The sequence below is a fragment of the Pleurodeles waltl genome, chromosome 11, assembly GCF_031143425.1.
Source record: "Pleurodeles waltl isolate 20211129_DDA chromosome 11, aPleWal1.hap1.20221129, whole genome shotgun sequence".
NCBI classification, from domain to species: Eukaryota; Metazoa; Chordata; class Amphibia; order Caudata; family Salamandridae; genus Pleurodeles; species Pleurodeles waltl.
The window spans coordinates 315670058-315679156 of record NC_090450.1 but is presented as its reverse complement, the minus strand read 5'-3'; positions in this window follow the sequence as shown (position 1 = coordinate 315679156).

Below are 9099 nucleotides of genomic sequence, written 5' to 3'. Positions count from 1 at the left end.
AATAAATTTGCCCCCCCACCCCCTCCAACACTTTCCCCCCCGGTAGAGACCCTTGCCTACGGGGTCGCTCCCCTTGCTTGACATTGGCGCAAAAAAAAAAAACCCGGTGCCTAGTGGTTTCTGCCCCCTTGGAGGCAGATTGACCTAAAATCGGCCGGGGGCAGACATGGTCTAAATACTATTTGCCCCACAGGGGAGCCACCCTTGCCTAATGGGTCGCTCCCCATCTCTAAAAAAAACAAACAAACCAAAAAAAAAACACAAAAAAAATGTTGCCCTGGTGCCTACAGGTTTCTGCCCCCCCTGGGGGCAGATCGGCCTAATAACAGTAGGCCGATGGGCAGAAATGGCCTAAAATAAATTTGTCCCCCCAATACCCCCCAGGAGCGACTCTTGCCTACGGGGTTGCTCCCCCTGCGTGACATTGGCGCAAAAAAAAAATCCACGGTGCCTAGTGGTTGATCGGCCTAATCAAAATAGGCTGATCTGCTCCCCAGGGGGGCATAAATGGCCTAAAATAAATTTTCCCCCCAGGGGAGCGACCCTTGCCTAAGGGGTTGCTCCCCTTGCATGAAATTCCCGTAAAAAAAAAAAAAAACTCCCTGGTGTCTAGTGGTTTCTGTTCCCCTTGGGGGTAGATTGGCCTCCTAAAAATAGGCCAATCTGCTCCCAAGGGGGGAAGGAATGGCCTAAATATAATTTGCCCCCTAGGTGAGCGACCCTTGCCTAAGGGGTCGCTCCCAACCTCCAAAAAACAAACAAAAAAAAAAAAATGGTCCCTGGTGCCTAGAGGTTTCTGCCCCCCCGGGGACAGATCGGCCTAATAATAGGCTGATCTGCCCCCGGGGGGGCAGAAAAGGCCTTCCAAAAAAAAAAATCCCCTGGGAGCGACCCTTGCCCAAGAAGTCGCTCCCTTATGCCAGTTTTTAATACAAAAAAAAATATCCCTGGTGTCTAGTGGGCGTTTCAAAAGCCGGATTGCTTGCAATCTGTCTTTTGAAACCCTCAGAGAGACTTCAAAGCGAAGGAAATTCCTTTCCTTCCCTTTGAAGCCTCTCTGGTCCTCCCCCACGTGATCGAAAGAGAAATGCTTTGCCTTGGGGGGGTGGGTAGGGAACACATGGAGGGAGCGCTCCCCCCAGTTCCCGGGTGCAGTACGAGGTGAGCTCGTCCAAGGCACCTGGGAACCAGTGCCTTGGACGAGATCCCCTTGTCCAGGGCACCGTAGGGGTTAATCGCGGCCAACAACTGGAATGAACTTCCCAACACATCAGGACAGCTCCTTCGCTACTCAGCTTTCTCTAAAAAACTGAGGACCTGGCTGTTCAACTAGGAGCTTCACCGGGCCTACGCTCCTGCTCCTATCCCTGTATACCCTCAAGGGTGAAGAGTTGCCCCATACAAATTGTTTTAATATACCATAACATGATTTAATAACAAAGGTAGTCATCGCAAAATTCAGAGGTAATTTAAGTGTTAGAAAAAAACTGATCAATACATTGGTTGACCTTTGGCATAGCCACACTGTGACTGGTTTTTGTTCACTAGCATATTTTGTATGGCTTTCGGATTGTTTTGAGTGAACATACTGAGTGCAGCGTTGAAAAAGGCCAAAGATCCTAGTGTACTTGTGACACAGCATCAGAATGTTGAGGGAACACCTGCCTATGAGATGGTGACAAAGATTGAGTTTTATATGTGTCCCTGGATTTCTGGAAGACATGAATGTACCTCTTCTGACAAGGACTTTCAGTTTCTCTTCAATGGTATCCTTAATATGAGAAAGCTAGATTTCTTGAGAAAAACTATGAAAGGTAGAAAGCCATTACCCAAACCTACACAATTAGAAGCATTGAACAAATGAGTTTTTCTGACTACAGAGAAGGAGTTAAAATAAATGAAGATGCAATCAAAGGCTTCAAATTGACAGTGGCCCGAAGGCAACTAGGATCATCGGGAAAGATGGGAGGATATGATGGAGGGAGTGGGAGTTCCTGCTATAGTCAAGGAAACAACAGATAAAAAGAAAACTGATGAGGGAGACAGGGAGAAGCAAAAACAAGAGCGAGAATCAGATGGCGACCATAACCAAGACAGGAACCTCATCCAGTAGTACCTGATATCTGTACTGCAGTGGATGGTGCCGGTGTACAAACGCAGGGATCAACTGCACCTAATATTGTGATTGCATCAGCAAGTGCCCGACCAGAGATTAAAATGATGGCTTTACTGAGCACTAGTAGAGATACTATAATTGTTTCACCCGTTCCAATTGACTTGGCTCTTATTAAAGAATCCCCTAAATAAAAAAATAATAATGAGGGGCTTTAAAATATTGAATTTGGTTAAATTTTACAAGGAACAATTGACACAAACAGATTGTCATACATTGCGGATGAAATGAAATACACAAGATAAATGACCAAATAAGCAGCAAGTTAACACAAGGAATTAGCTGATGAATGTTAGGTCAGTAGAATGAAACATGTGAGGATAAATTACAACATGGATCTTACTAATGATGAAATAAAATAATTGGGATAAAAAAAATTAAGAGCTCACATTGAGGATTTAGTTGAAATGACATGGGACTGGAGGGGTTTCAAGAAATAGAGGGAAAGATAGAAGAAGGGTATGAATGGAAAGAAAGATCCAGAGTCACGAAAGGAAGCGAAGGGATAAACTAGTGATTAAGAATTGATCGAAGTGATTGTTAAGCCTTTACAATAAATTTCCCAACATTTCAAGATGAACCAGTGAAGTGGTACAAAGAGGTTCATAGGTTGACAATGAATTTGAAAATGCTGTGGGCTAATTTAAATGCACTATTTATGACTGTTTTTCCCTTTGACCTTTGGTGTGAGTGCAAGGTTTCTGTTGCTTGGCCAACTGAGGAACCATGTAGAGTTATGCCTAATAATGCTCATTCTAAGGTGGTTGCTGACACATACAAAGAGGTGATAGAAATTTTGAAAAAGAAGGTGCAATAGAAAAAGATCTGGGCAAAAGGTTTGAGGTCTACACAAATGGCTGAAAGGATCAGTGTATGCCTAATATGAGAGACTCATGCAGATTTTGAAGAAACATGGCAGAGTTGAAGATCCACAGAAAGATGGTACAAGTAGTTTCATGTCTGCTTTTGTTAAGGGTTTGCTTCCTGAAATCAGTTCATATATTCAACAGAGTCTGATGTGCTGGCAGACAAAGGGTATAGACAATGGGGGTCATTCCGACCCTGGCGGTCATCGACCGCCAGGGTCGACGACCATGGAAGCACCGCCAACAGGCTGGCGGTGCTTCCTTTGCTATTCCGACCGCGGCTGTAAAGCTGGGGTCGCCCAGCCGGGTCTGGCGGTTTCCCGCCGGATTTCCCCCGGCTGGGAGAATCCTCAGCGCCGCCATGGGGATTCCGACCCCCTTCCCGCCAGCCTGTTTCTGGCGGTTTTCACCGCCAGAAACAGGATGGCGGGAACGGGTGTCGTGGGGCCCCTGGGGGCCCCTGCACTGCCCATGCCACTGGCATGGGCAGTGCAGGGGCCCCCTAACAGGGCCCCAGCATGATGAAAATCGCGACGGGTGCAACTGCACCCGTCGCACCCCTGCAACACCGCCGGCTCCATTTGGAGCCGGCTTCAATGTTGCAGGGCCTTTCCCGCTGGGCCGGCGGGCGCTCTTTTGGCGGTCGCCCGCCGGCCCAGCGGGAAAGTCGAAATGGCCCCGCGGTCTTTCGACAGGGGAAGTTTGGCGGGCGGCAACCGCCACCCGCCAAACTCGGAATGACCCCCAATATCCTGAAATATGCCAAATTGACAGGTTCTGATTTGGGTTTTGTGTCGTCTGACAATGCTGAATGAATGTGATATCTTCATTGGAAGGTGGGCAACGTGATAGTGCCATGGAAGATGGGTTGTGAATAATTCTAGAATTAATGCAAATATTCATATGCTAAAGAAAGGCGATGCTTGTCATTTCTGTTGTAAAATTGGTCACCGGAAACCGGAATAATGATAAAATTCATTGCAAATTCAGAGTTATTTTGTTCCCTAGATGCAGTGAAATTTGAATCAGGTGAAAACACATTCATTAATGCCAAACTGGAGGAAGATTAATTCTGCCCATCGAATCAGCCCGGCTGTTTTGCTTTTTGATCACCTGGTTTTAGACTTTTACTGTGGTGAACTGATGGCAAATAGACTGTCCGTGTCTACTGCCAGTGTCCGCCTTTTAAGATAAGGCCACTGTGATGCAGCAACGGTAAGTGGCACTTGGCCAATTACAGGTGAACAAGTGTGCACACATATGTGCATGCATGGGAGACTCCTGTTGTGCACAGCTCAGAAACTATGCACAACTAGTCTGGCATAGAAGGGACTGTGCAGGACTGAGATTTTACCTGGGTAGGCATTATAATGAGGGTGTACACAAATAGTGAAAACCAGTGTGATTTACTGTCTTGCCTGCTGGATCACTCCATTATACAGTTATTGAAAATACTACCTTACAGTGTAGCTCCACTTCTCTTTGGGCTACAGGCTCCAGAGTCGTACCGATTTACAATGTCGTCTCTGTGGAAAGATCAATTCTGCAAAGCCCAAATACATATCTGTACAGCTTATTGGTCATCTAGGAATATCATATTTCTCGGGCTCAGCTGAGGATCAGAGCCCAGGCCTTTTGCCACTCAGCTGGGCTGGGTTAATTACTTTTCTCTCCAGCAACAGAAACAAAGGCCTCCCCCCACAAAGGGAGCAAATAACAATGCCAAAGCCAGCTTCTGAGAAGGAAAGGGGTGGACTGCTCTGAATCATTTAGCCTGCTGTCACCCTGTTCCAGAAAGATGGTCCGAGCTCACCAAACAAACAACGGAGCCAGGCTTCTGGAGCCAGGCCACAAGGGGGGGCTCCTTTGAAGTTTTGCTGGGCCCTGGCAGTGATGTCAGTGAGGGGTCGAGTTGGGACCCCCAGAGCAGAAGTGGAAAGCAATGCCTTGGTGACACTATTTTGAAATGTACCAGCAGGCTGTGCAGGGAGGTTGGGACTGGCGTGGAGAGGTGATGTGGCGCATCAGGGTAGGCCAGAGCTGCATCCCTGCTGGACACACCCACCCTCACTTAAAAGGTCTTGAACAGGGGAGAGAGCTCTCTTAGGGGTGCTTTTCTGCTGGACACTGGAACTGTAGGCAGGCACCATGGATGATTGGAATGAAGAACTCCCTGGAGGCCATCTGGATTGAGGACTCTGACTCTAATTGACCCCAAACCCAGTGGGGCACTCCCAAGGACCAGGGAAGTTGGTCCCCTTATACCCCCTGAGGAGCAGTTGTGGGAAAGACTTGGCTTCTGTGCAAAGGAGAAGAGAAGCCCAGAAGAAAAACAAAGAGAAAGACTGGTGCAGGGTGCCAGTGAAACCAGCTCCCTGCAAAGTCTGTGGCCTTTGAGACCAGGAGGCCTACAAAAAAAGTGCTTCAGGTGGCTATGGTTCACCACCAGGAGCAAATGAGATTAAAAGGAAGAACAAAAACTCCAAAGGGACCCAAGATATCTTCATAGGCAGGATTTTGACCATTGACCCCCTTTTTATCGTGACGAAACACATGAGGCTTTGCTGCCATTCCATCTTGGCCCCTGGGGTGAGCCAGGGCCAAAGAGGCTGCCCCCAGGAAGAAGAAAGTGTGGGGAAGTGCTATCACACTTTACCCACTGTCATGGGACTCTTACCATAGGGGTAAGACTGCTTGGTGTGGGTGACTGAAAAGTAAAGGCGATTTGTGGCAGCCTAAAAACATGGCATTCTGACTCCTCAGGGACGTTGTGGTGGAAGAGATCAGACCATTTTCTTTCACTGCACAAATTCTCCCACATGTGGAGGCAGACAAAGAGATGAAGAAACTGCATTGCATGATAAAAGGCATGAGCCGCAATTATTGGGAAGATGAAACATATCACAGTGTTGATTGTGACCATTAGAGAAAAACAGATAAACAGTCCCAACATCCTGACATAATCATAAGTCTAAGACTTCTTACCTATACGTCTAGCATCTAACATAGGAGCTTAGCAGTGTTAGCCCTTCTGCCCATACTAGTCCATGGAGGAGCCCCCAAACCCACATCTGGAAAAGCAGAGGTCTGTCTGTTGGTTTGTTGGAAGTCCTCCCAATTGGCTGGAGAGACAAGGCTAAAATCAGCAGAGGTGCGATGAAGCGGCACAAAGCGTAAGATGGCTCCCTTGAATGTCCCCCTACCCTATTTTGGCCTAGGTGGTGTTTACACAACCCACATGTTGGGTTTTAAGAACTCGCCTGATGTGCAGCTATGTCTAGGGCTTGAGGTTTGACTCCAGGACTCTTGGAGTGGTGATTCTGAGTACATTATTGTGTACAGCCTTTTGCAAAGCACAGAATAAAATGCATGCAATGGACTCATAAATGTACATCACAAACAACAATGCCTTCTCAGGAAACAACTGATTATGAATATAAAAACATGCATTCCAAAAGCAAGTCATGCTAAAATGTAATACAATGAATAAACAAACAAATGCATATATAGGTACAAGGGCACAGGAGGCAGGCCTGGAACTAAAATAAGTGTGCCCAAGCAAAGCGCTAAAATGAACCTACAACACCTCAAGAGTAGGAAGGGGCTCAGGACCCCATCCCTGGGTCCCGAGAAGTAACCAGACAAGGGGATGCCATTGCACTCTCCCCACCGAAGTAGCGTGGGACCCAGGACCCCTATCCCTGGGCCCCAAATAGGAAGATGGCAAGGGACAATAGAAGGGAGGAGCCCAGGACCCCAGAGTTCGGCCAACATGGGGAACCGGTGGGGGCAGCTAGGGTTGGGCTCCTTGGGCTGTCCCCCAGCATAGGTGGGAACAGGCCCCTGAAGTCCAAAGTGTGGCGTGAGGCTGCTCTCTCAGAAGCAGCAGGAGAGACGCTCATCACAAATGCACTCACTTGCAGAGGAATGTCCCATAATGCCCCAGGAGGATGGGGGGCATGACCAAATGACTTACAAAGTGTAGGGGGAGGTGCAGGAGTGGTGCAGCCTACCTCCTACAACAATTTCAAGCATCCCCCACCCTAAGTTGAGTAGAAATCTAAAAAGGATACCCTCCCAGGATTTTTTTCCAGTATTTTCAAGCCATCCCAAGGCTGGAACATGTGCTCTTCATCAAGAGTGAGGGTTCCTCTAGTGGCAAAGCCTATGGTTGCGTTCCCCGTGGCTATGGCTGCAGTTCCTGTGGCCTGAAGGTGTTCAACATGACTCCTCATGCTATCTAATGCCCTCTAGGGGTGAAAAACTGCAATTACATGTTTTGAGATTTTAAATTTACTGCCCTTTATCGGCTTTGTGTTAATTGTGTATTTCATGCTAAAACCATTACGAGTGCACAGATCATTCCAATCTGCATACACACTTGCCTTTGTAAATGTTTTATTGAAACAATGATGCTGGCAGCTGCCAGTGATCAATGTTTGCATGCTTTATTGCCAGTATTAAGTGCAGTCATTCAAAGTTATTAAAATTATTGCATTTTCAGCACAGGCGACTGTTTTGACATGTGATTGTTGGACTAAAACCTTTCTGGGAGAGGTACGAATGATTATGTGATGTTATCCAAAAGTATTCCCATCAATGTATGCATATTTGTAAATTGCTGTGTAATATTGAGCAGTGTGTGTAATAAATTTCCTTTTTCAAAAGAAAAAGCACAGACTGGACAATCCTTTATTAAGAGTTATTATTGTGTACCTGTGAATGGGGATTACTAGTCCACACAACATCCCTAGAGTAGGCCTTTGACTGCTCCGCTTTTCTACACTGAGAAAGTGAGCCTCACAATGGGGTGTTTGGTTCCCAATGGAGGACAAATGTGGACCCATTACTGGTGCAGGCCACACAACAAAAGACCTATTTTGCTTACACAACCCAATCTGCTCCTGTGCTGAATATGCAAAATCAAGGGCAATTTTGCATGAAAATGCCAACAGCCCCAGTGTTGCAGCAAAATATGAAAAATAAAATGCCATATACATGAGAGCACCAACAGAACCCATTGATTCTGAATAATGATTTCCCCCAGTTTTCTCTAAAAAATATTTCTCAATGACTGTACTTAAAGGGTGTGGAAGTCCTATGGAAAGACCATATTGGTCCACACATTGATGAGGAAGTCAATGGCACAGACTACAGTCTGTTCTGTGAAGGTTACAATACTGCCCCTCTTTAGAAGTCCAAGTTGTAGGCATTAGTTATAAGCAGGTTATTAATCAGGTTACAGGAGATATCCCTATTAAAATAGGATTCATGAAGAATAATCATCAGTTCATATTGTGAGATTCGAGTCCTGTCAACTTGTTGGGAAGAGACTTGCTTTGCAAGGTGAACTGTATGTTTTATTGTAAAGTGGAATGTGTTATAGATAAAACCCAAGCTGAAGATCTATGTTTAACATGAAATAACATGACTCAAGATTGCAGCTGCGCCTAGTTTTAATTAAAGATGATTTGACTCTGGATTTAAGAGATGCTTTCAAAGAAGTATGCGATTTATTTGCTAAAGAGAGAGGATTAATTAAAAGTGCATAGCTTTTCAGGATAAATGTGAAATCCAATGCAGTTTCCTCTAGAAATAAAGAGTACAGACTTTCAAGAGAGGCAGAAGAAGGAATGAAGCCTGTAATTAAAAAAAATAATTGAATGTGGAGTTCTTATGCGAGTTATTGGTAGTGCTTGCAAATCGTCTGTGACGAGAATTAGAAAAAAGAGTGATAAGTGGAGAATTGTGCAGGATTTACAAAAGATAAATAAAATAATGGTCCCACGATGCCCAGTTTTACCAAATACGCCAACACTTTTGTCCCGGATACCCACAGATGCAGAATTGTATGCAATCATTGACTTATGCCAAGTATTCCTTAGTCCCCAAGTATTTGTTTCTGTTCCTGTTAAAAAATAAAGTTCTTGTTTGCTGTCGAATCACAAAGGGCCATAATGAAAATCCTTCAATTTTTAGTGAATCCTAAAGAAAGATTTGGAAAATATGCAGTTACACTGTAACTCATTTCTGGTACAGTATATACATGACCTACTGGTG